At 38.3% G+C, this 26,598-nt stretch overlaps 1 protein-coding gene and 1 long non-coding RNA gene across 7 annotated transcripts in view; one reads left to right on the top strand and one right to left on the bottom strand.

The window, feature by feature from the left end:
- LOC117879924 overlaps window positions 1-347 on the top strand; it is a 28,389-nt gene extending 28,042 nt beyond the window's left edge. The window contains exon 4 of the long non-coding RNA XR_004646428.1: window positions 77-347. This is a non-coding gene — a long non-coding RNA (uncharacterized LOC117879924). The remainder of the gene's footprint in view (window positions 1-76) is intronic.
- The window catches only part of MYPN (myopalladin), a 127,172-nt gene that overhangs the window by 98,214 nt on the left and 2,360 nt on the right, over window positions 1-26,598 (bottom strand). For 2 of the 6 annotated variants that reach the window (XM_034775472.1, XM_034775473.1), the window contains exon 1: window positions 1,622-2,438. The exons of 1 other annotated variant lie outside the window; for it this stretch is intronic. The gene's annotated coding sequence lies outside the window, so the exon portion shown is untranslated. Of the gene's footprint in view, window positions 1-1,621; window positions 2,439-7,330; window positions 7,627-26,598 lie in introns of those variants that run through there. 3 more of the 6 variants (XM_034775471.1, XM_034775470.1, XM_034775468.1) reach the window with 3 other exon arrangements.

The following is a 26,598-nucleotide window of genomic DNA, read 5'->3' as shown; positions in this document are numbered from 1 at the left end:
TTTTTCTCTCTGACTGTTGTTTGCTCCATTTTCACCACAATTTTTTCACTAAATTTTTCTTCCTTTTTTTTTGCAGTCTCTCCTAAGCAAAATGTGAAATCAATTAACATTGAAGTTGTCAGACTTTCAAACTACAAGATTTGAGTGGGTTTGAAATTAAGCAAATGAGTTTGCCCATCCCTGCAGTACATTGCTTATTAAAACAAGTGAAATATTAATTAGTATAATGGCCTGATTTGTACTGTGTGGTACTGATTTACTGATTCAGACAATGGTTTGTGATCTTTGACTGCATTATACAATTGTTCTTTATTGTTCTATGTAATTTTTAAATCCCAAAATCTTACTATAGCATTACTTATAAAAATGTACGTACCCTGCTAATGCTAGCTGTTGGCAGGAAACATTGAAGGTCTGTATTATTCCTTTAGTCCCATAACAAAACTGTTGTAAAATTTTAAAAGAATGTACAGGAATAGTACCTAAAAAGTCTGAACTATGTTGTGTCATGGTCTTTATCTATGATAGACTATTGTCTATAAAAGCTTGCTCCTGAACTTATTGTAGAAGGAGTTTTTAACAGCTTAAATAAGTAATCACTTTTGGTTATCAGTATAAATATATTTAATTTTATTTAATTTTGATAGTACTCTCTGAGGAAAAAAGAGGAAAGAAAATATATCCTGTACTCATGAACCTTTAGGAAGGCCAGGGGAAAGAGTAGAGTTGAAGTTTATGAAATTGGATCCTTTAACATTTGCTGATTTTTTTTTTTTTTAGTTTACAAACCTAAGAGCTTCTAAGTAAATTTAAACCTAATGACGTGAACAAAAATCTGCTGATAAAATGATCAATTCCCTTAACATGATCTGCATAATACTATCCTCACTAAGCAGATGAGCTCAAAAGCGACTCTATTCTCTTTTAAATTATGTATTATTTAATATAATTCAAGATGTACTACTGATTACTGCTTAATGTTGCAATATATTGGGCCAAACACTTGCCACTGACAGTCAAATGTCTTTCTGAGTGAGGTGGGGCGGGGGAGAGAGCAATGCCCTTCTATCTGGAGTGTTTCTGCAGCTGTTGTGTACATTAATCCAGAGAGCAGATCTCCCAACACTAAATATAGCCAGCAGTGTCATTTTACTTGAAAAAAAAAAAGAAAGTATTTAACCAAGGAGTCATATTAAATTAGGCCCGATTTTCTTTAAGAAGGAAATGCAAATTACTGTATATTGGTGTAATCCTAGCAATTATAAAGTAATCATTTCACTACATGGTAAAATGGGGAAAAACAAAAGTAAAATTCCTGCAAAGCAATTTTCATGTCATTGCTGCCTTCTGTTTATTCTTCCATCAGAGATGAACAGGCTGAGGGAATTTAGGAACCCCACCAATCCTATTCAAGCTCTTTATGATCCTACAGGACATTGTTTCTCTTTCACTCTAACTCACATGCTTCAGTGTAATTTAAATCAGATAGTTTAAAAGTGATCTGCTCCCTGCATATTTCTGATCTGCAATAAGTAGTACTCAGGTATACATTTTCATCGACCCTCTGTACACCTGTACAGTGTTATCAAAACACAGTAACGATCTAAAGTAAAGACATTACCTTTTTCAATTCCTCCAGATGTTGATGTCCAACTCTGGCACTCAGCAGCGATGCAATTATCCAGAAGTATTAAATTAAAGTTATAAAAACACAGGAATTCTTTAGGTCCTTAGGAACAGAAACAACTAGGAGTCCATAGATGAAAGGAGTTAACCTTAGTTATAGTGAGGATGGCTGTAAGAAGCCGGATAACCTGTCACCACCGGAGCAATAGCATTTGTCAGTTTGCAGGTCCCAAGTTATTTTGAGCAGCATAAACCATGTGCCTTTGAAACATTCCACCTCATTGGACAGGAGAATATTGAGCAAAGGGATTCCACTGCTATAACAGCACCTATGGACAGCTATTCAATCTTTCCACCCACAAAACTGCTCCTGCAGATGCTTATGCAGTCTTTTGCTGATTCAACCATGGAAATATATTTGCATTATATTAATTTCCTCTTGACAGAGTTTATATTTGATAATAGGAATGTCATAATTTAGCCTTTTCATTTACTGTATTTGTTATGGTCAGAATTTATTAGAAGTGTAAGATTACACTCACAGGGAAATCCATCAACATGTAACAACTTAAATGTTATGCAACTATATAGACATAATTCTACAACTTCAATAACAACTCGTGATATAGACATTATTAAAAATAAGGTGCTCCTGAATTTTTCTGAATGCTCACATGTGGCACAATCTTGCAAAAACCCCTAACAGTAGCCAGTAATTATAAATCCTCCATAAGAAAAAAACAACACCCTGCTAATTTTAGAACTTCTGAAATGTTATATTGAAAATAATCTTTCGGAAACAAACAAACAAACAAACAAACAAACAAAAAGCCTAATGGGGCAAACCAGCTTCAGCTGCAAATAAAACTGAAATGTCAAAATACATGTAGAAAAACTTCAAAATATTCAAAGCAAATGACAGAGACTTAGCAGCAACTCTGTATTAACATTATTATATACAATGTAACATATAAGAAGTAATTACTGATCAAATTCATCAGATCACTTTGAAAATGCAAAGGATAGATTTTTTTCCTTACACTCATTCCAGATACTGACAGGAAAGAGCTCTTTGGTTCCATCATCTGTTAAAATATCCATCTCATCAAAGTGCTATTGGATTTATAGCATATACAAAAAGTACTAAACCATAACTCCATCTTTATATATTCTGGACAGTAGATAGGTAATATCTCCATAGCAGCTGGTTTAGCTTTCTGTTAGAAACTAGATTTCAACCTCCCTCCAGCTTCACCAAAACAGTAATAATCTGTCTGAAATTCATCAAGTGTGCTCCACTGGCAGAGGAGAATTTTTAGGAAATGTATTTTTGAGGTGGAGTTATGAGACAAGGCATGTTAAGCATGATAATGTGAAAAGTCAGGAGTATTTCACTTTTGAAAAGTCTCCTAAACTTTTGGAGTGTTTTTTTGGGAACATTGTGGCAAGAACAGCTTGGGCTATAAACTCCAATATCAGTTTATTTTGCTGCTTTCACTGACACTGAAAAGTTGAGTAGTGAATTCAGTCCATTTGCAGAGAATTTTGAGAGATGAAGGTCAGATGTACACTTTATTATCTGTGATATCTGATGTAAACCTTACAGTGCTGATAATGTAATAGAGCTGGCATGGGCATTACAATACCTACAGGTACAGCCTACAAATACTGCAAGCTCTGTGTGGTCTGTGGTGCCTCTTAATATGCCCATAAAACCTATATAGAGTTTGGCTGAGATTATAATTATTATAAAATTAGCATGGGCTCTTGCAGAACTTTGAACTTCTGGCTGGACTACTGTAGAAAGGCCCATCATGATTTAGTCTGACCTCCATAACACAAGGCATAGAATTTAAGCAAGTGATACCTGTCTTGAATCAATATAGATAAAAATACAGTCCAATTTTTTAAACAATAATGGACATCAAAGTGTCACAGAGTTACTCATCAATACAGTTAAAAAACTTCCAAGACAAAAATTAAGCTGGAATTACAGTTGTTAATATATATCAACAATGCAAGATTAAAACCTTTAAAGAATACTATAGTTAGAAAGCCAGTCTTTTGCCTTACAAGACACTCCTCCTTTCTAATGCCATTTTGATAACCCAAATACAAATTATTCTGCCCCTTCTCAGTCCTCACAGCTGATATCATGTTAGCAGCCTCCATAATATTGACAGGCTATAAAAGTAATCTAAATGGATTTACTTCCATTTGTGAAAAACTTCACTATGAACCATAATTTGGACATATTATTTTAGTCAATATAATAACTCAAAGCTATATTTCTGGCTTTCAATTCTAAGATATTTTGTACTGAAATTCTTTTTTGGTAAATTCTCCAATAATCACCAATGGCTTTTGGAATTCTCTAATATAAATTTGCTTAGACTTTTTTGTTTAGCAGTTTCATATGAAATAATAATATCTGTTATGAAAGAATCCAGAAAACAGATAGTGTTTAAAATGCTCGTCCTGTGATAAGGGATGTTTTTGAAATTGTTTACAGGAAACATATATAATCAAATTTTAAGTAAGTGATTATAAAAATGGATTACATTTTAAAAATGTAATCTTGAAAATTAATATACTCTTCTTTCAGTTACTTTCTTGTCAGTCCTGAAACTCCTGTCCAGGGCATTACTGATGATGGAGCCAAATGCTGTTACAATAAGAACATAAGAACGGCCATACTGGGTCAGAACAATGGTCCACCTAGCCTATTATCCTGTCTTCCAACAGTGGCCAATGCCAGGTACTTCAGAGGGAATGAACAGAACAGGTAATCAGCAAGTGATTCATCCCCCGTCGTCTATTCCTAGCTTCTGGCAAACAGAGGTTAGGGACATTTCAGAGCATGGTTTGGCATCCCCGACCATACTGGCAAATATAGGGTGACCAGATGAGAGGAAGAAAATATCAAGAAAAACATGGGGCGGGGGGTCCGCCGGTGGAGGGGAAAAAAAAAAGCCAAGTGCTGCCGGCGGAGCAAAACAAAAAAACAAAAAAAAACCCAGCGCTGCCGGCGGAACGAAATATCGGGACATCTGGTCACCCTAGGCAAATAGCCATTGTTGGATCTATCCTCCATGAACTTAATGCAACCACACAAAAGCAATCTAAATGGATCCAGTAATCTATTTTGTCCATGTGAAAGTACTCCATACTATTTATCTGACTATTTTTCATAATTAGTCATTTATAAATAAGATTACCATTTCAAATTAATGTTACAAATCCTCCATCCAACAAAAGTTGTTAAAGCACTATTTCCTTGGTACAGAATGAGCAAAAAAAGTTTTGTGTGTGAGAAAGAGAGAGAAACCAATGAGCAAAGCGTCCGATATTAAATAGATACATAAAATAATCACCCAGAGCTATCAAGTGGGTACGCAAAATTCGTTGTGACTAATGCCAAGATATTTTTAAAGAAATTCAAGTCAGAATTATTGGATACAAATGTACTACAAAATATGTAGTTTCTAACACAGGGCATCCTCATCATTATGAAATAGAAACAATTTCAGTATGACATTATAGGTGAAATCCTGCCTGTATTGAAACCATTGACTTCAGTGAGGCCAGGATTTCACATCCAATATCCATAACTACAAGTTTAAACAATTTATGTATTGTCACATCACAATTGTGAGAATTAAAGGAAGAAAACAAAACTTGATCTACTTACTTTTCCTTAGGTTTCGTACAGTTTGTTTTCTATTGATTAAGATCCTGACTCAGCAAAGCACTTAAACATGTACTTATCTTCAAGCACATCAGTCATTCCATTGATTTCAATGGCACTAGTGACATGCTTGAAGTTAAGTATGTGCTTAAGTGCTTATGGGCATAGATGAATTTCATGGAGGAATATTATCTCAGCACCCCAAATCCTTAACTTTGATCACTGATATTTCGCCTTTATATTGGAGTTTGTAGGCCCCTACACTCCAAACAAGACCTTAAAATTTGTAATGAGATTGCAAAACAAGAAAGAATATCCATTCAGCAGAAGACATACTGTTCCTTTTGAACCCATCTAATTAATATAACTAAGACACAGTAAGGAATTCCCAGCTGCTTAACACATTTGAGTACATCATAACATATTCCAGGTGTTTAACTCACATGAGTATGTCATAACATATTCCAAGAGTTATGTTATTCACCATAGCATACAAAACTAACCAGAATGCATAGTCCAAATAAGGACTACTCAACTAAAGAAAGTAAAAGGAAATCTAGAAATAGGATATTCAAGCAATTTATATTCATTACAGTGTACAAAAATAACCTAATTTCTTAAAGTGCATGACACCAACTTCAATCTTAATGTACAATGAGACATGAAAAAATGGACAACAGAAAAGAGGAAAACAAATATTCATGCACTAATGCTGTCCCAGGCTGAGAGTGTAATCTGAGTACACAACATTAGCTGCTAGGTTTTCTCATTTATATGCAATTAAATATAATTATATTATCTCAATTATACTAAAATTCCTCAGTGGAGATAAATGCACTATTTTACTAGAATAGTAATCCCAGGTTTGTCGTATCAGTGGACTGTCCTGTCCTTTTTTACTATTTAAAGGCAATCTTACAAATTTAAGTATACTAACAACTACCTGCTGTTGTCAGCATCTCTCATGTTCTATTTTATAACAAATCTCCAGCAACAAAATTGCACATATGTACTGAAAACAGCTGCATTTCATTGCAAAGGTATAAATTCCATTACTTGTCTAGATGTGTGCATGTACTTTTCTAAATAGGGATTGTAAGAATAATTGTGTGATAAGATTTAAGTAATTAAAATATAGGTTGGGCTCAAGAATGATTTTAATGGTTTCATCTTTTACTTCTATGTAGGTTATTTTGTCTGCACTGAAGTTGAGAGATGAACCAGTGCAGTGTATCATTTATAAATTAATTAAAATATTAAGCATGCAGTTATAAAAAAAGATGAGCTTAAGTGAAATACATCCCTAGGTAATTAAACTTATAGTCTTCCTAACCTAATTTACATTAAATCAATGCAATAGTCAAATCAAGGTTATAATTGAATTATAATCAGTAAATCAATGGTTCAATTTATCTGGTTGAGCAATTACTACAATAAGTCATTAAATCCAATTATAATTTACAAGCTAAGGAAAACAATTCATTTAATATTTCACAGGAAGATTATGGGGAGAAGCTGTTCCCTTTAAGCAATTTAACTAAGAGTCTGTTAAAAACAGAGGCTAGTCCTAGGTTGGTTTTAAAGAAGTACAGCTCTGAGAATGCTTTCCTAGTAACTTCCTACTTTGGCTCTCTCTCCTATGAAGCTTCACAGTTCACACAAACCACATCAGACTTTTGTTTATTTAATCTATTTCTTCTCCCCACTTTAACACAATGCCTGCATCTTTCTTGCAGTCTTGCACAGCTACAAAATGATTTCTACAATCCTCACTCCTAGCAGATATAGGATGACACGTGCTTAGCCCTGAGATACTATTTAGATAACAGACTTAAGGCTATGGTTTACACCCCAAGGAACAGTTAATGATGCACAAAGAGACACACATACACAGAGACTCATGTTAATGGGCATTGGAGTGATTTGAACATCCTCAAATTTGCTCTACAGAAGGATTTTCAAGCCTTCCTCAACTCATGTGATTGATCTTAGTTTTGGAACTAAGTTGATATTTACCAGTATCTTTATTGACAATAGGATGGAACTTGAAGATTTTTTGCATGCAGGAGGAAAGTTTGGTTTCTTCTCTCTCAGTTGTAGGCTTCAGGCTTGGCGTAGTCAATGTTCAGTATCTTTCACCTCTTCTTCTTTGTATGGCCAGTTCAGGGAAGACAGCAAGGTTCAATATTGGGTGATGATGCTGTTGTGAGACAGGCCCTTCTCCTGCTTTCTGTATGGTTAGAGTCTTTTATAGGGGTCAGTGTCCCCTTACGCTGCATCAGGGGACACCCCAATATCTTCAAAGGCCTGGTACCTGTAATTTGACATTGTCGTGGATTGTGGGAGAGTTAGGGCCCTGCACCCCTCTTCCCGAGATTCACTGCGAGACTCAGCCAGCCAGTAAAGCAGAAGGTTTATTTAAGGACAGGAACACAGTCTCAAGCAGAGCGTGTAGGTACGACCAGACCCCCTCAATTAGGTCCCTCTGGGAGGTTCAGGGAGCTTAGACCCCAGCTTGGGGTTCCCTGCGTTGCACCACCCAGCCCCAACCGAAAACTAAACTCCCAACTCCTCCCGCTGCTCCTCTCCTTTGTTCAGTCTCCCGGGCAGAAGGTGTTAATTCTCCCCACCCCCGTTCCTGGCTCAGGTTACAGCTCAGGTAGCTTCCTTCAAGGGAAGTCGCCCCTCCTCACTGCAATCCCCCTGCAACATTCCCAGGTCAAATCTGCCCTGCTCCCTGCTCCGTCACAGACATGGACCAATGACCTGGCATCTTTGTCTTGAAGTCACATAGACGATTCCAGGATAGAGTGTACATGTCTTGCAACAATCCGTTAATAACCATGAACAGACGTTTCTTGAAAACAGGACACAAGAAGGTGTCATGATAAGGAGCTGGTAGGCAAACTTCTACTTAGGCCCCAGACATATATGTCTCAATTGTTTAAACATAATTAACAATTCATCAGCATTGCTACACATTCACCCATTCCCACACCTCCTCATGACAGTGAGTTAATTATGACACTGAAAATAACTCTAAGAGGTGGGGACAGAATCTAGGGTAAACGGATGACCTTACCCTGATAATCTTTTGCCCACAAGCCAGAAAGTTGCCTCATACATCTCCTTAGAATGCTAACTCATTAAACATTTGGCCAATCAAATTTATTTAGGCCTAAATCCAAATATAGCCCATGTTCTCAGCAGGATGCCTTCTTGAACTGAACCCTAAAAAAGAATACATTCTAAAATGTACAAGCCAACCAACAAATTATTTTATTCTCTTGAGAGATGATATCAAGATATAAAGAGTTTAAGGGACTAGAAAGTGATACAAAGAGGTAACACAGACACCCAATGATCCTCCTCTCCTCCAGTGTTTTGATACATTCTTTTGCAATATTTGCTTTTTTTATTGGGAAGAATAAAGAAGTGCAGCACAGAACTCAAACCCTGTGGAATATGGGGAGAAAATTGCATTAAGTTTAGGGCTGTCTTCTTCTATGCCTATGTTGAAGAAATTCTTCCCTGGCCATTTATAGAACTTGTAGGGCCTCTTTATACCCTTTCATTCCTTTCACCTGGGGAAAGAAGGGAGGAAGTTGTGATGAAGATCTCAGTAAGTCTAAAAAGTCCAATTTTTAAAAGATGACCATGTTTCTGATGTCATTCTATGTAAGAACAGACTTGTCTGTGGTTTCAATTCAATTCCAAATAAAAAGATTTCAGAATCACCAGAACTACCATCATAGTTGGTACCAGAGTTCCGATTACCCATTCAATTTTAATGTGTTAGTTTTTAACATCCACATCAATAGTGCTGGAAACAATGATTCAGGGTTTTTTTTTGTCAAGGCTTTGAGTCCCTTGTTAAATCCTTCACAGCCTTATTATACATCCTATTGAGGCCTAATGATTCAGGGATTTTTTTAGCTCTCTGGTGTAACCATCTAGGAACACCATCACATACCCACTTTTGGTTGTGCCCCACCATCTGCTGATCTAGTTCATTCTCCTGATGAATATATTTATTTATGATTTGGAGAAGAAAGCAGACAGTGAATTAGTAACGTTTGCTGTTATGGGCTGGCGAACCAGCTTCAAATAAAAAAGTATAGCAGTTCTATAACTGGCTTGCAGGTTGGACGTGAATTCCATCCCCATAAATCTCAATTTAGTGCCTTGTACAAAGCCAAGTTAGTTACACAGACTTGGTGCAGGAGCTGTGAATTTCACCCTAGCTGAGTTGTTTGGGTCATCTTTCCCTGACTAGTCAGTTATTACCTGTTATTCGAGGTAGGATACTCGATTTCATGGTTTAGTATTCTGAACTGCTTTGGCAAGTCCTATGTCTCTTTTTAATCCTGGATATGTAATTATTTAGCTCAAAGCCTTTGTTCTTTTGTAAATAAAAATGTTAATATTAATTTCTTGGATATTGCCACTAAAGATGGGTCCATAGTAACTTTCAAACAACATGTGAGATAATATAGGTTTGAATATTTTCTTTTCATAACATTACGCAGTGCAGTTCTTAACACTAGCATGCAAGGCATTGGGTGACTGCACTCAGATACTATTATTAGAAAGTGTAGACATATCAGAAGGATTGAAAAAAACAGCTTACTTTTTTTTTTTAATAATGACACAAATAATCACACTGGAACAATCTTTTAGGCCTTACTGTTTTCTCACTCAGATAAAGCTCCCAATAATGTTACCATTTAACCTGACAAGGCTATTTTTGTATTTCAATACAAGTATTGCCTGAGTAAGGACTGCAGAATTTGTCCACCATCATTAGGTATGTGAAACAGGAGTTAGGCAGGTCAGAGATAGTGTTAATTGACAGGGTCTGATCCTATTTCCATTTAAATCAATAAGAGCTCTATTACTCATTTCAATGAGAGCAGGATCAGACCCTTTCTAAGGAGCCATGACTAAAGTCGTAAAGGTAATACTTTACTGAGTGATTAATTGAGCTGTAATCAGTTCTTCTATTCTCCTCTTCATCCAATGCGTTCATGGTTTAATCCTATATTCGATGTGCTTTTCAATGTGAAATAGCAAACTAAAAATGTATCAATATTTTGCTTGCTTTTATCTGAGAGAGTCCAAAGAGAAAATATTGTTCAATCCCCCCTCTCTCCAAACATAGAGAAAATACCCATAAAATGTGGGGGGACGGGGCGGTAGGGGGGCAGTTTTTTTGGTAGATGGCAATTTTATAAAGAAGAGATAATCTTTTGTTGGTTCATATAAACATGTATATATTGAAACTATGGTGTATAATTATAATTCCTCAACTTTGAATTTTAACTATATATCCTTATTACCACTTAAATGAGAAATTGAACAGATCTTGACAGTTTGTTAAAAAAGATTCAGTAGTTACCTATTTTTAATTCCCGGTGTCGGTTTTAAAAAATATTGCATGAGCAGCATCAGTTTCTGTGTAATTTTTTTGTTTCAGATTTTTTAAGGTGGGTCCTCTGGTTAAGAGCCAAAGAACATTGGGTTTTATTTTAAATTAGGATGTTTTCTTTTATAGGATTATTGGGTCCATTTAGAGGGATTGGTAAGCTTGAAAAGATGACTGACTGAAAAAAAGATAGCAAAAATTATTTTTCTCTATTTTTGTTTGTTTACTTTGTGCATCACAGCAATTTTTATATATTTCACTGGTTCCTCTGTATAGTCAGTATTTACTCAAGTTCTTCCTTATGCATTTTTTAATGAATCTTTTTAAAAAATATAGACATATAAAGAAAACTGGATTCTTAAACTAATTAATATCCAAAAATTCAAGCGGATAGTTTCTCTTTAACATTTTAACACACAATGCTATCTAAGGCCCCAGTCCTGCAAGTAGGTCCATGTGAATTGCTGCACCACAACTAAGGTGGGGCAGAGTTTGTCTGGGGCTTACCCAGGAAGGACAGCTCTGCTTTATGGGTGGGGGAGGAGGAAGGAGGTCAGAAAGTGCTGTAAAAAAGGTGCTCGGTGGTCAGCTTTGGAGCAATGACTCACCCCCCGCCCAGGAATGTGAGGTCCGAAGGGTATAAAGGTACGAAACCTGGGTGGGGCAAGTCTCTTTGTTCCACACAGCAAGGAAGCCAGCACCTACCCTCCCTCCCCTTAGTGGAGGTGAATGGCAGGCTGGGTTAGGACCTGCTGTGGGCATTACGCTAGTCGCTCCTTTTAAAGGGGGGCTGGGAAAGAATTTTTCCTGCTCCACCTGAATTGGCTTTGGTGGAGTGAGGTTTTTTTGCCTTCCTCACAACGGGTGTGAGGGAGGACCTTTTCTGGTGAGAAGAAAAGGTGGTAGGCCATATGTCGCAACTTATTTTGTAAGATGGGGTGGATGTCCAGTGCAAGTACTTCATAGGGAAGGCAGCCAGTGACCAGAAAAATGGCCTGGTAAAGGACTTAAAAGGAGGTACTGGATAGAGGAACAGAACGAGGGAGAGGGTTGTGGACTCCTCTGATTGGTACGGCAGGGAGATCCCCCCCCCACCCGTTTCTCATAGCCTACCTTAACCCTCTTATGAGGGCGGTGAATGGAAAGGTCCAAGCCATGGGTTGGCTGGGGGACCTGGATGGAAACAAAGGGCGGGGCTGGTGGAAGCCCCAGAGAATTGATTTGAATAAACATGGATTTGCCTGCACTGTACACTTTATCTGCCAGGTAGTCCCAGACATCTATATAATAAAGTTGCGGCCTGATTAAAATCCATAACAAGTGTCTCCTGTCCTTCTTGCGGTGTACCCAGACAATGGATTCCTGTGCCTGCGCAGAACCTCCATATGGCTGAAGAGGTCTGCTTATAGAGCTTCTGGCAGAATTTGGAACTAAGATAGAATCTCTGATTGACAAATATTGTAGGAATCAAAGAAAACTACTTGTCCTTCCAAACAACAAAATAAGCATAGAAAATACAAAAAGAAAATTAAGAGGCTCAAACATCCACTTGCTGAGGGGGGAGGGGCAAGAGACCCTGTCTGATATCAAGGCACCTGAAAGTATTTAACTGGAATTCCTGACAAACAGTTAAACATTAAAGTCTTTGGTATTGTACTGTGGTCTCTGCTGCAAAAGGAATTTTGCCAGAGTAAAGAATTCAGACTCAGGCCTTTTTATTTTCTCTTTAATCCTTTTGTTAAAAATAGTTTGAAGTGAACATATGAAATATGGGTATTACATAATACAGGAAAACACTGATTAAAAAGTGATATTTGTAGAAGGCAGAAATTGTGTCCTACAAAAGAAACATCTAATGCATAAATGAAAGAACATCTACATTACATATATATCAATATATGGCCTGTGGTTTTTGCTCATGTATTACCCATTCCAAGATAATTAATTGTGTCATTAGAAATAGGGGGTTCTACCACTGTTTTTTTTTTTAGTCTCTCATTCCTGATTGTAGTACTTCTTTTCTTTCACTCTTTACATTAGTGAAAATGGGAGTTATGTTATATCTCCAAGGAGGCGAGAATATACCCCTAACTATTGAGAATTTCAAAGCACTTTTTTTGAGCAAAAGATGATAGAAATCTCAGAAATTCCCATTATACAAATCCAAGCTGCCGAAGAGCTACAACAAGACTCATTTCTTCTGCAATCCCCACAAACACTAATCCAGGACACTATTGTTTGTCACGTATTCATTTCTAAAAATAATAAAATGATAAGTGGCTCTCTAAGTTAACACTATCCTTTGGGTCTTCCAGTATATTTTGTATCAGATCTTTATCTGTTAGATTATAAACTTCTCAGAGCAGAGTCTGAGGGCTAAACTGTGGTCCCACTGATTACAATAGCAAAAGGATTTTATCCTGTATCTTCCTTTTTGGTTTACACAAGTGCTGATCACACTGATCATATACACCACTAAATTAAAAACTAGCACCAATGATTTCCTTCACAGCCCTGCTTCACCCCCTCAAACATCATTTCATATACTATCTTATGTGAAATCACCAAGATCCCCAGGTTTCTTCAGCAAACTGGGTTTCTTTGAATAATAGAATCTTTGCATGCAATAGTAAATAAAATGCTGTCTGAAATGCTCTCATAAAAACTGGATAAGCTCGATGGCCATGTGATGTGGGTCACAAGAATAAAAGAATTACAAGAAATTGAAAGCCTTACAGCCTACATTAAATTAATAGTTGAACTATTTGGGTAAAGACTTAGCAACAGGATAAAGTGATTATAAACAAATAATTGATTTAAATTTAATAACAGTATGTATAATTAGAACTTGTTCTGCTTTACCTTTGTGGTATTCTTTACCTAGCATATCTGCTACCCTCTCATTTATGCCTTATGTAAGAAAGTAACTTGTACTGCCAACAGTTCTACTTAACTGTAATACAAAATAAGTAACTAAATACAGGGACCAAAGTACAGAATAGTGAGAAGCAGTCTGGCTGGAAGCCAATGTGACACTAAAACATAGTGGTTTTATGGACAGAAAGATGGCTATATTTGAGAATTAGGTGAGTATTAAACATTAATTAACATTAATGTGGACTGAAGGCCTCAAGTCTCACAGAATTTAGTTATAAATTCATCCTAAAGATGCTATATTTGAAAAGGAAGGAGGATGCTATATACAAGTAATTACTTTATAGAAACAGTGAAATTTTCACATTGTACTAAGGAGACCAAAATGAAAGGGAGAGGTTAGGAAGACTGTGCTTTTTTTTTTTTTTTTTTTATTGCAGTCCATGAACTAGATTAGTGCCCCATTGTGCTAGGCATCATTCAGACATACAGTAAATGACACTCCCTGCTCCCAAGAGGTCACAATCTAAAAAAACAAAACAAAAGAAAACTATGTTATGTGTTAGACTTCAGTGACAGGGACACAGTTTTGGAGGCAGCTAAAGAAAAGTAGGAGACACCATTTTATAGGGGTTAGAAGCTTAACATGATCAGCTGGATCTTTACCTTTACTTCCCTCTGAAAATCAACAGATTCTCCACTTTTCTGGTTACTTGACATCCCCCCAAAGGTGGAATTGAAGTGATTTGAGCCACCAACAAATGGTTGTTGTACATTATCACTATCACTATCTTCCCTATCACTATGTTTCTGCTCCATCACACATACTAGCTTTTGGAAGTATCTCAACTTTGTCCAGTAATTCCCAGCCATATCTCACCCACTTCTTTTCTTTTTCTTTTTTGTTATCATTTAAGGATTTGGAAACTTTATTGATGGTGCAATAAAAGACTGAGCCAGTTATATAGCTGCAATAAGGCTGAGCTCATCAATGGAGCTGGATTCAAGAAGGAGGGAGGGGTTTGTTTGAATAATTTGCTCCCTGAAAAAAATAAGCATCAGCCTAAGGACTTGGCATTTCCGTTTTACCAGACACAGTTATTTGGCCAAGTATTGTATAATGGCTGAAGTAAGCAAGCCCCAAGATGATTAAACTGGATTTTTTTTTAAACTAGCTCAAAACTAAAGCACCTCTCCACTACATTGCCTTTTTCTCCTTTCTTTCTCATTGCTTGCCAAGCTCCATCTAGTGTTCTCAAATATGTAATACATGTAACCACTCTTCCAATCAGTCTTCTATCAAAGAAAGGTATCCTGCTCTTGTTGAGCAATCAGCTCAATGACCAATAGGTCTCATCCATGAACTACTAAAATCCAAAGCTTTTAAAATAACTATCAAGGGAAAAAACAGTCTACAGAAGTGGACACTAGCAGCTGAGCAAAATTCAGTACATGGCTATCTTTCTTTAGCAACATGTGCTCCTCTTACCAAATCAATAAGTCATTTGAATAAGGCCATAGAAAACACATTGATATTCCACATTTGACCATAGCTGATTATCATAGAATATATTGGTAATTTTTAGAAAACATGGTAAATACACTATGGACCTCAAACAAGGTGTTTTAAAAGTCAGTAGTCCTGATTAAAAGCTCATTTAATAATGCACATCCTTAACCATTTATTTTACTATGTACAATTATATATTTAACCAAAAATATCACAATATATTCTTTACTGGTATGACTTCAGTGTAATTGCATATGTGTAACGGAGAGGAGAATTTGGCCCAGTATATTTGAGCTGAAAACCTGAAGAATTTAAGTGAGGGTCTATCTGCAACAACTGCCTTTTTGTACTAAAACAGCAAAACAACTGTGGTGACTATTAGTACAAACGTGATGAATGTTAGCGTATGCTGTAATGAAGGAAAGATGCTCAGAGATTGCTGCCTGCTACCTGAGCAGACTTCACACTGCTGCACTGATTCCTAATGCACAGTTTATATAGAATGGAGATGCCTTCGGCACTCGTGAACACTCATGTATCATTTTCTTATTATGTATGGTGACTTTGAAGGGTTTTTTAAGGGTTTGAAGCCCAGTATGAATTTATTTTTAAAGGACCACATAGCTAGTAGGAGCCTGAAGAACTGAAGCCAGTAGCGGAAGCCAACCCATTTTAGAGCCTTAGAGCAACCAAAAATAGAATGAATGGCTAGAACTTTGGAGCGTCAGAAACCTTGACACCAGCTGCAAACAGCAGAACTCTAGAGGAAGTTAATTCCAATAAGATATCCAATAGGACAAAAGATTTAATAACCTAGAGGTGGGAGGTGGCAGGCTGCCAAAGGTAGTTACTGGAGGCTAGGGGACCTCAATCTGAATTCCTGTTGTCAGGGTTGCTTTTTTTATACTTTTCTTGCTCTGTTTGGGAAGACACCAAACAGACCCCTGATAAAAGGTCTAGAAACTTAACCTGGGTGTGGCTGTTTGTCTATCCCCAGCTGGTGATTAGGGGCACTAACCTACAGTAAGAGTCACTCCTAACTAGAATGGTTTAACTACCAGGCTTGTTATAAATAAATAAAATTATAAATTAATGGAGATATCGTATCACCTAGAACTGGAATGGACCTTGAAAGGTCATCGAGTCCAGCCCCCTGCCTTCACTAGCACTTGTTGATAGAAGAGGATGGGGACATTAGTTTTCCAACCTATTTTTACAGCTTCTTACCATCACTTGCCTCCCAGTCATCCTCAATGGTTTATCAGTGATAATTATGGCTCTCTGGCTTTGTGCTTAATAGATCTCATAAGATAAGCAGGTATGCGACAGAGTTCAGAGAAAAGCAACATAAATGATCAATTAAGCAGCTGGAGGGATTAATTGAAGAGGAAAAATTAATGTGTATAGCTTGAAGAAATAAGGAGAGTAGCATGATAACAATTTACAAATATTTGAAGGATGTAAACACCAAGGAAAGAGATGATTCATTTAGCATGGTACAATAGGTATAATTGGATGAAATGGGAAATAGGCCTGCTTGAATGTTACAATGGGGCAGATCAGGGAGTAAACATAATTCTCATATTTATATGGAGCAAAAGGTCTCAAAACCCTGGGCAAGTGGTACAAAGGGACTTCAGTCATTACACCAGCCAGTAAAGTGAACTAGTGGCTACATGTATGTGTGGCTCTGAGTTGAGGGTGTAGATTTCACCTCTCCAACCCATCTATACTTCTGCTGAGAAAGCCTGGTTACTCAGGCTTTACACAGGAGAAGTGACTTTCACCTGAACAAGAAAATGTAGGGTCTTTTAAAAGACAGACAAAGCTTTTACCTGTGTTTAAATAATGAGCATCCATTTGCCAACACTGTGTTGGCAAATGGATGCTCATTATTTAAACACAGGTAAAAGCTTTCTTAAAAGACCCTACACTGCAGTGCTCTTAAGGCTCCTGAATCTGAGATGGATGGCACTGTAAAATGTGCCTGTTCCATTTAACTGTGTCTCATGATCAACCATCATAAAGTAGAACTCACAAGTAGGTGGTAATACTTTCCAGAATCATGATACCTATATTTGTTGAAAACAACTTTCACTGTCATCCTCACAACATATCCTAGATGAGGAACTAATGGAGATTACTATTGTTTCTGGAGCGTGATCCAAAGCCCTCTAAAGTCAATGATGAGACTCCAGTTGACTTTGACTGGCTTTGAATCTGGCCCTTATTGACTAATTATATTGGAGAGTGAAGTGGGGGTAGAAGAGAAGTTTTATGGAATTTAAAATTGGACTTCCTTTACTTTGTAATAGTAGCTACTGGCTTCTACATAGTAGCATAGTACATAGTAGCTTCTACATAGTTAACTTTCTGAAATCTTCACCCTTGTTAGGTTACTGGGATGGGAAATAAATTTTAGGCTTTTACCTGCACTCCTGTGTGTCACATTATTATATCAACTTACTTACTCTCCTCTCCCTGTGATTCTTCACTCTTTCCCTTGTACGGTCTCCTCTGTCTGAAATTCTCTTCTTCCTCCCTCAGGCCACTGAGCCATCTCCTTCTTTAAGTCATGTCTTTAAACTTTACTTTTCATTTTAGTTTTAACTGACTTTCAGTATAAGGTAATTTGTGGTCATCTTGTAAAGTGCTTTCAGATCTACTTATCAAAAAGCACCATATAAGACAGGGGTCGGCAACTTTTCAGCAGTGGTGTGCCGAGTTTTCATTTATTCACTCTAATTTAAGGTTTCGCGTGCCAGTAATACATTTTAACATTTTTAGAAGATCTCTTTCTATAAGTCTATAATATAAAACTAAACTATTATTGTATGTAAAGTAAATAAGGTTTTTTAAATGTTTAAGAAGCTTCATTTAAAATTAAATTAAAATGCAGAGCCCCCCAGACCAGTGTGAGTGCCACTGAAAATCAGCTCGCGTGCCGCCTTCGGCACACGTGCCATAGATTGCCTACCCCTGATATAAGAGATAGGTATTATTATTATATGACAAATGTGGCACAAAAATTGTATGTTAACTAAATACAAACACATTTCAACCTTCTACTTATTGAAGACTCTTCAAGAAGAAACTGAAAATTTTGTTACGAGAGACTACTTTTTTTTTATGATATAGTCAGAATTCACTTTAAAATACAGAGAAAGTACATAAACGTTTAGAAAATACCTCAGGCAAACTTTTCAGAGTGTACTTGTGTGAAAATGAAACTTCTTTAAATAAAATATCTTTTCAAATGAATTAAGTACTTGTGAAAAGTTGTGCAAATTTGTGTAACATTGATGGAATCTGAAGTCCTTTGTTTATCCAAAGAGCAAGCATTGTGTGGGCAGTGCCAATGTAAGTGTACCCACTAATGTACCATAACCTTGACCAGAGGGATAACACTTAAGAATAGTAGAAGACAGAACTTCTGCGCCAGCCATTCACTCTATGCTGACCAGCCCAACAAAGATGACATATGTGCCAAGTGTGATTTGTGTGTATGTATGTTATTGTTGTGGATATATATCCTCTATTACAAACTGACATGACATCACCAACAAATTTCGAACAACCCCCCCAAACAATCAGCATATTTTAATGACTAGATTTAACACAGTTGCTTTGTATAAACAATTCAGTCTCCTGAGCCGTTTAGTCGACAAATATAAGCTACCAACTCACCCAATGCAAAGGGTCAAAAGATATATCATAGAATTTAAAATATAGCCTGATCTGACAAACTATGCAATTTACAAATTAACTGTAGACCAATTAGTTCATCAGTGACATATACTAAATCCTTGTGCAGTCATACTAGTTATAAAATTAATTTTCTTATTGCCTGGCATGCCTGTGATGCATTTTTAAAATGTCTTGTGTCTGTTTGCTTAAAAGAGGAAGACCATTAGAAGACTCCAGACCCCAAAATATACAAGGAAAAATCCATCTATTTAGGTAAGTCATTGTGGACATCTAATTAGATTATCAGTGTTGATTTAAGGCCACATGTATTTATGAGCCTGAATATGGATTAAAGGAGCTTAGTTTTCAATACCCATTTTTGAAAATCTTGACCACTGTCTTTGTCACACATATATAGGATACATGAAAAATCTTTCCTATGGGTGGAGAGCATTAATTTTGCTCTTTCACTGTGCAACTGTCACATTTCGGGGTACAATCCAGACAAGTGAGGGGTTGTGTCACTACCTCCCCTGTAACCCTGGGTGCCTCAAATGCATTGCTGCTCTGGCTCACAGCCTGGACACCAGTACCCAGTTGACAAATGTGTAGGTCATACCCTGAGCACCTGTGTGCTGTAGATCCCTGGATCAGCAGCTCTGACTCCAGCAGCCTGCCTACAGCACAACAGCCCCACCCTGGCTTCAACCAGCCGTGGTTACGATTTTCAGGGTGACCCCAACACAGTCCCAGCCCCGAATTTTCACAAAACCATCTGCCCAACCCTCTCCTGGAGCCTGCAGAGAAATAATGTTTGTTTGCTTCTTTAAAGAGACTAAAGTACATTACACTAAGCTTATTAACTTAACTGGGGTAAATACACCCCCTTTCCTTCAAACACAGCACTAAGTTGGTTTACAAAACCAGATAATTAACAATAGGACACAGGTTAAGTGATGCCAAGAAAAAGAAATAAAAGCAGAGATGGTTACAAGCAAATGTGTGAAAACACATCTATAAGGCTAAAACTTAATCTAGCAAGGTACAGGCTGTGTTCAAGATGGTTTCTCTCACCAGTCATTCTTCTTTCCAGCCATGGCTGACTTTCCCTCAGGCAGGACCTTCCACAGAAGTACAAGGTGCTGGCTTCCCTTGTCTTCCTAGGTGAAATATCTTTGCCTCAGCATGTTTCTCACCTATATTCCGTTTCTAGATACTTGAACCCACTCTTAGTTGAAGGGCACATTTTTCTTATCTTGAAGAGCTATGGCTCTTTGTGTCTGTCTAATGATGGATGCCAAAATAGCTTTCTGTCTCTGCTTATCTCTCTCAAAGTTCAGTGACCTTTATTCAAGAGGCAGGATGACCTCACACTGTTCTTCCCTTTCTGTGGTCTTCCCATCCCCCTGCTAATTTGAATGTAAATGCGGTTTCCATTGTTTTCTGGTCACAACTTGCTTAATTTTATTGGAGACAGATAGATAGATGTAACATTACCGCCTATATTTGAGAGACCTGTTTCTCCCTTTGGTCACAGACTATAAAGCATAATATTAATGAATATCCATAATTCTTTATGTCATGTTAATACATACAATTCACAGGGATGTTAATCACCATTGTGTCAGAGACTTTCACAAAACACCTCACTGGATACACTTTTATAGTACAGTAATATTGTATACAATCAGTTGATTCAATTGCTTATCGCTTGAGGTTCAGACCCTCTGTCTTTATAGCACAGATGAAGTTCCTCTAAGCTGTCTCCTCCCACGCTTGTTGGGTCAGACCTGTTTACTAACTCCCCCTGACATGCCTGGTATAAACACACTTTATTTATAATTCAAGCATATATCCATAACTCTTAATACATACTGTATACATATATCACACAGCAATATTAATGATCAGTGAGTTGTTAGTTTTCCAATGACATATTACATAATACCTTTTTAGATAGAGATTATGATCATAATGAGTTTGGGTACACTGAACTGGTCAGGCCAGCTGAAACTCATTACCTGATACCAGGGAGCCCCTTGCCCTCTGGGACTGGGATGCTCTTACGGTCACAGCAACATAGTTAGGTTGACTTATCCCCCACACTGTAAATGTAGCCAGGTTGACAGAAGAATTCTTCCATCAACCTAGCTACCACCTTTCGGAGAGGTGGATTAACTTCATCAATGGAAAAACCCCTTCTGTCAATGTAGGAAGCATTTATACTATGGTGCTACAGCAGCACAGCTGCAGTAGTGAAACTGTGCCTCTGTAGTGTAGACATGCCCTCAGATTTTCCCCCTTTTATGTTGATTACTGTATGTGCAAAGTTATGAGGATAGAATTAAGTATTGGGGTTGAATCTCCAGAGTTTCTATTGTTTAGTGTGTCTTTCAAACTATAATGCACCTTTGACGTTTAAGTGAGATATGGCTAAAAACTTTATAATAACAACACTTTATCTATTAACTTCCTTAAATTTCTAATCTTAACCTAAAGAACCTAAAGTATGTAGATGTATGTCCTTATTTTTTATACAAATTTTGAATTCTTTAATCTATTTGTCAAGTGATTTTTCTTTTAATTTGTTTTGAGGGGGCTGAGAAGGGGGAATTTGTTTTGAGGGGGAGTTGGAAGAAATCATCAAAAAACTTATATAATCATTAAAATGTATTTTAGAATTATTGGATTAAATACGGACGTCCTTACTCAGTCAAAGCTCATAGTGATGTCAGTGGAATAGTAAGGACTACATTAGAGCAGACTGCAAGATTTGGTCTATTGTAATTAAAAATTCTAACTAAATCTTAGGCAATATGTTTTAAAAAGTTAATGGTTATAAACTCTATGTGTAAATATGCAGACATTATAACTCTTAAGAACTTTGTATTCAGAGATCATAGCTAATATTAACTCATTTGACATGTTGACAGAGTTTATAATGGTTATAAACAGGCTATTTCTAGGTTCACATCTATTATAAATGCTGCACAGAAGCCAATGGAGATTATTATAGTTATAAACAGACTATTTCAATGCTCCTGGCTATTATAAACTCATTGGAGAGGCCAACTAGGTTTTTAATGGTCATGAACTGACTATTTAAAGGCCCATTTACAAACTCCACCAGGAGGCCAACTGGATTTATAAAGGTCATAAAATGACTATTTTTCAGGAATTGGAACTCTAATTCTTAATATTATTTATTACAAAAAATATTTATTATTACAAAAATCAGCCAAAAGGGCCAAATATCCCCTGGTTTCAGCCCATGTATTTAAAACTGTGGAGTTATACCAAAAATAAATGTGGTTTATTATGTTTACATCTGATAAGCAGTCTTGTCTGACTTTTGAGTTTATCCTGATTTTATTTTCTGTATGGAACTGTTCACATTTATGAAAATTATTGTCAATTGGGGACACCATTTTTTGCAAGTCTGGGTGGCTATCTAAGTCTCAAAGCATTTTTTGTGGAGTATTTAGAATGTTGAGTTTTAAGCTGAAATTGGTTGTACAGTAACTCCTCACTTAACGTTGTTGTTATGTTCCTGAAAAATGCAACTTTAAGTGAAACAATGTTAAACTAATCCAATTTCCCCATAAGATTTAATGTAAATGCGTAGGTTAGGTTCCAAGGAAATTTTTGGGGGGCAGACAAAAGGCATTATATACTGTACAGTACCGTACCGTAGTGTACTGTGGTTGGGAAGTGCCCCTGGCTTACCCCACACAGGTACAGCCTGCTGCAGGCAAGGACGCACCTTCACAGCAGCAGCGGCAGCTTCCCTGGAGAAGAACAGGCACTGACTTTGCCAGGAATACTCCAGGTCCACCTCTTCCTGTCCCCGCTCCACTACAGGCCCACCTCTTCCCACCCCCACTCCACTCCTCTCCGGAGCATGCCACATCCCTGCTCCTTCCCCCCCAAAAGTCCTAAGCACCGCCAAACAGCTGTTTAGCGGTGGTTAGGATTTTCTGGGAGGGAGGGAGAGAGAGAGGGAGAGGAGTGGGGACGCGGCGCTTCCCTGCTCCTTCCCCTCCTTCCCAGTGCTTCGTGCTTAGGACTTTCTGGGAGGGAGGGGAAGGAGTGGAGACGCAGCACTTCCCTGCTCCTCCCCATCCCTCCCAGAAAGTCCTAACTGCCGCCAAACAGCTGTTTGGCAGTGGGGGAAGCGCTGGGAGGGAGGGGGAGAAGGCAGAGAAGAGGAACTTGTGCAATGCTCCCTTGTAAAGTCGCTGCTCTTCCACAGAATCTTACAAGCAGTAGACGGAGCAGGCAGCCAAACGACGTTATAAGGGAGCATTGCACAACTTTAAACGAGCATGTTCCCTAATTGAGCAGCGATGTAACTTCGAAATAACGTTAAGCAGGAGGACATTAAGTGAGGAGTTACTGTATAGCATTTCTTCTGGTATATTGATTGGCTGTGCCTACCACAAGTGTTCAGGAGGGAGAGCAGAAACAGTTATGACTCAGTTTCACAGTGGAGAGAGGCTGCATTTTGTGGGTTTCCTCTGAGACTGTCAGAAATATAATGTCTCTTGTATCTCCAGGGTCCTAGGGTTTCCCTTAAAAACATGCTTACAAAGGCTTGTGTCTCTGCCCTACGTCCCTGTCAAGAAGCAGGTAGCAGCTCTGTGTTGTCTGTGCTGCAAAGTGTGTGTGGCGGGGAGAGGGAATTCTGGATTAGGGATCAGTGATCATGCTTGGTAGCTCCTTGGTGGAGATTGGAGTAAGCCACTGATACTTTCCTCCTCATCAAATAAGAAGACACCAAGTACAGATGATGGGGGTTTGCCAAAGGTAACTGCTCTACTGCTGCTGCTTGAAAGTGATACATAGAATTGCTTTGACTTGTATTTCTGCAAACATGAAATTTTGAATTAACATGGCTTTTTGTATTTTCACATTTTGAAAGAAACATTGTCAAGTTTTAACAGAAAAATAAAACATAGGAAGCCCCAAATCACCTGAATTTGATGTGAAAAATCAACAACAAAAATTGTCACCCCTCTTGCATAATTCTTGTTTTAATGAACAGGAAAAAAAAGATCACTAGCTTGCAGCCATTCCAATCGCCTAAGGTTAAACTTGGTGAGTATTTAGATGGGAGACCTACAGTGACATAAGGAGTCAGTGGAATATCTGTGTACATTTTGTGCTCTAGATGACAGTTGTGATTCTATCTTCTACAAATTTTTCCCTGTAGTTTTGGTTAGATTTATCGCACAACTTCAAATTTCCCCCCAATCAAAGTAAATTATGCAAAAAATACACCAGTACAGTGGTAAAGTTGAGATTTTAATCACAGAAAAAGAAGGAAATTTCGAGTAAGAGTTCAAACAGGAGTCAAGAACTCCCATCTGCTCAAACGTAGACTGTGGTGCTCCACATGATCTGTAGGCCAAAAATGGTCCTATTCCCCTTTTAATCCCAGGACTCTCATCCAACATGAATACACTGCATTCAGTTCATTTCTGGAGTGGGAAATCTCCTGCGTTTAGACGAGAAGCAAACAGCACTGCCATACTACCTCCTTGATAATTCCCTTTCAGTCCATGTTCCACCAATAGGGTCATAGGAACAACAAAATGGAATACAGTGCTCAACATCTGAGATGTCTACACACAAATGCAAGAACTATGGAGAATGAAAAGGAAGAACTGGAAGTCTTAGTACATAGCTATATTATGACTTAATTGTATCACCAAGATACAGTAGGATGAATCTTATGACTGCAATATTGCTACAGAGGGTTACAGCTCAGGAAGGAGAGGCAGGAAAAAAAGGGAGGAGTGTTGCATTGAACATCAAGAATTTATATGCTTTTTCTAAGGTCCAGAAGCAAGTGAGAGGCAGATCAGTTGAAAGTCTCTGGGTGAAGATAAAAGGGGGAAAATAGGGGTGACATCATTGTAGAAGTCTACTATAGACCACTAAATCAGGAAGAGGAGGTGGATGAGGCATTTCTAGAACAAAACAGAAATATACAAAACACAAGACCTGGTAGTATTGGGGGGCTTTAATTACACAGACACCTGTTAGAAAAACAATATGTCTAAACCCAAAATGTTCAGTACATTATTGGTATGTTGTCATAAACATACAGTTAAGAGTTAATTCCTCTTTGACCTGTAAAGGGTTAAGAAGCTCACATAACCTAGCTGACACCTGATCAGAAGGACCAATAAGGGGACAAGATACTTTAAAATCTGGAAGGGGAAAAAAGTCTTTTGTCTGTGCCGGGTGTGTGCTTTTGCCGAAACAGAGAAAGAAGGAACCATCCAACTCCTATAGGATAGTGAGTATTTAGAGAAGGAATGTTTAAATTACTTTTATTTTCTTGTTTGTGGGTTCTTTTGCAAATAAGAGGAAAGATAAATTTGGGTCTTGTGTAACTTTAAAGTTTTGCCCAGAGGGAAACCCTCTGTGTTTTAAATTGTCTGTGAGATTATCTTTCATTCTAATCTTACAGAGGTACTCCTTTCACCTTTTTTCTGTAATTAAAATTCTTCTTTTAAGAACCTGATTGATTTTTTATTGTTTTAAGATCCAAGGGTTTTGGATCTGTATTCACCAGGACTAACTGGTGAGGGGGATTCTCAAGCCTATCCAGGAAAGGGGTGTAGGGGCTTGGGGGAGGAATCATTCTCGAGTCTGCCCAGGAAAGGGGGTTAGCAGGGCCGGTGCACCTTGCGCTCCCCCCAGCCCTGTGGCAGCTCCCCGCCCCCACCTCAGCCCTGAGGCGCCCCCCCCCCCCGGCAGCTCCCCCGCCCAAGTGGCTCTCCCTAAATATTTGGTTAACGCTTGGTGGTGGTAGCGTACTGTTAACCTAAGCTGGTAAAAATAAGCTTAGGGGGTCTTTCATGCAGGTCCCCACATCTGTACCCTAAAGTTCAGAGTGGGGAGGGAACCTTGACATATGTATTGGGAACAACTTTTCATTTCAGAAGGTGGAGGAAGTAACCAGGGAAGCAGCCATTTTAGATTTGATTCTGACTAATGGATTTGACCAGATGTCTCGTTTTTATAGGTACAGTCCTGTTTTTTGGGACTTTTTCTTATATAGGCACCTATTACCACCCACCCCCTGTCCCGTTTTTTACAGTTGCTATCTGGTCACCCTACTAATAGAGGAATTCGTTGTGAATCTGAAGGTGGAAGGCAGTGTGGGTGAAAGTGATAGTGAAATGACAGATGTCATGATTCTAAGGAAATGAAGGAGTGAGAGCAGCAGAATAAGGATGTCAAAAAGGAGACAAACTCAGAGAACTGGTAGGTAAGTGCCCATGGGAAGCAAATCTAAGGGAAAAGGAGTTCAGGAGAGTTGCCAGTTTCTCAAGGAGACAATATTAAAGGCACAACAGCAAGTAGGGTGACCAGATGTCCCGATAAAATCGGGACGGTCCCGATATTTAACCCTTTGTCCCGTGTCCCGATCAATGTACGATCGGGACACCATTTGTCCCAATATTCGGGTAAGGAGGTGAGCGGGAGGGAGGAGTTGACCCTTTGGGTGTTCTGGGGCTGGAGCACCCATGGGGAAAAATTGCAGCCAAGCTCTCTCTCCTTGCCTCCTTCTCCCCCCTCTCCCCAGTGCACTGCACCCCTGCTCCTCCCCCCATCCAGCGCTTTTCAGGAGGGAGGGGGGAGGAGCGGGTACGCAGCGCGCTTGGGGAGAATGCGGAGAAGAGGCAGGGAAGGGGCGGAGACTTGGGGAAAGGGGTGGAATGGGGGCGGGGTTAGGGCGGTGCAGGGGCAGAAAGAGGCAGGGGGTGGGCGAGC

Source organism: Trachemys scripta, chromosome 7 (assembly GCF_013100865.1).
Source record: "Trachemys scripta elegans isolate TJP31775 chromosome 7, CAS_Tse_1.0, whole genome shotgun sequence".
Lineage (NCBI taxonomy): Eukaryota > Metazoa > Chordata > Testudines > Emydidae > Trachemys > Trachemys scripta.
This window is presented reverse-complemented; position numbering and strand designations above follow the sequence as displayed.